The sequence below is a fragment of the Aplysia californica genome, unplaced genomic scaffold (genome assembly GCF_000002075.1).
Source record: "Aplysia californica isolate F4 #8 unplaced genomic scaffold, AplCal3.0 scaffold00498, whole genome shotgun sequence".
Classification (NCBI taxonomy): Eukaryota; Metazoa; Mollusca; class Gastropoda; order Aplysiida; family Aplysiidae; genus Aplysia; species Aplysia californica.
The window spans coordinates 286,143-287,628 of NW_004797768.1; positions in this window are offsets into that span (position 1 = coordinate 286,143).

Consider the following 1,486-nt stretch of genomic DNA (forward strand, 5'->3'; position numbering starts at 1 on the left):
AGAGAGAGAGAGAGAGAGAGAGAGAGAGAGAAAGAGAGAGAGATAGAGAGAGAGAGAGAGAGAAAGAGAGAGAGAGAGAGAGAGTCCACTTCCTCCTTTTCACAGACCGTTTTAGAAAACACCTTTCATTCACTCCCACCACCATCTCCGCTCCTCTTTTTTGTATGAATTAATTACACCTCAAGATTCAGTAGCTGTAACCCTGTTTTCAGGGTTCAAAGAGCATTCCGAGGATTATGAAATAATCCGCATATGAATTACATATCTAACTGCTGTGTGGAAAATCTGATATAAATCAGCGTTCATTTGACTTGAGATGCTGACGGGCTAGCAAAATATTGCTGGTCATGGTGCAGCACGAGGCATGTTTTATTTTTGCGTATTGTTCATTTGTTTGAATAATATTTTGTTTTGGTTTCGTTTATGTTTCAGTTGCGGTTAATATTGTTGTTGTTGTTGTGGTTGTTGTTGTTGTTGTTGTTGTTGTTGTTGTTTGTTGTTGTTTGTTGTTGCACACATTGTTTTATGAATTCCAGATTCTTGTTCCAAATGTCGCCTTTAATGCTCTTTAACTGTTTAATACTTGCGCACATGCATCGGAAAATCTAAACCAGTTGAGAGATTGGTAGCTTGGGTCCTGCCTGTCAGGAGCTTCAATGGCTGAGGGTTATGAACTTCAGAAAGTGGATGGAGATACACATTACACATTAACCCTATCCGTACGTCGTGTTTTACTATCGTATCCATACGACGTGGGGAACTCTGTGCCACCACTTTCCAAAGAGGAAATTTACTCTTTAATCCGATCTGTACGCTTTGAATAGCAGTCTTTCAAAATGATTTTTTGAGAAATACTGAAAGTTTCAAATAGATCTTCGAACTAGAAGTATTCTAAAATGTGAAGAATATACAACTCCCGGGGTACAAAATGACCCCAGGGCGTACGGATATGATTAAATCTGTAATTAATGAAAGGCGTCTTCTCAAAATTGAAATCGAACTCCTACCTTTTATGTACAATCGAAGTTCCTGAAGCCAGTGCACCCAAGACGTCAGTCAATACGTATGACACCTTTATTTGCCTCGGGGCGGTCACTTCATTTTTGGCTATCAAAGTAGCCATGTATCAAAAAATAAAAGTTCAGTAAATGAAACTCAAAATAGGCAACACTACATGTATATTGAAAGAAAAATAAGGCAACCGAAATGCAGCTTTCAGATTCAAAATACAATGGTCGAATAAAAGATGCTTTGTTTTCTTTATTTCAGTGTGTTGCAGATCTGAAACTCACTCCTTAAAATATGCATTTTCACTGCAAATGTTTTGTTTTCACAACAATCACACAGTGTATGTTTTGGTATCTTGTCTTGATACAATAAACTGCATTTCCCATCACCTTACTTTTTGTTTACGTTGAAATGTTAACTTGTTAAAAGCGTTTTATTTCTTATGGCAAAGCCCTTAACACCCCCCCCCAACCCCCCA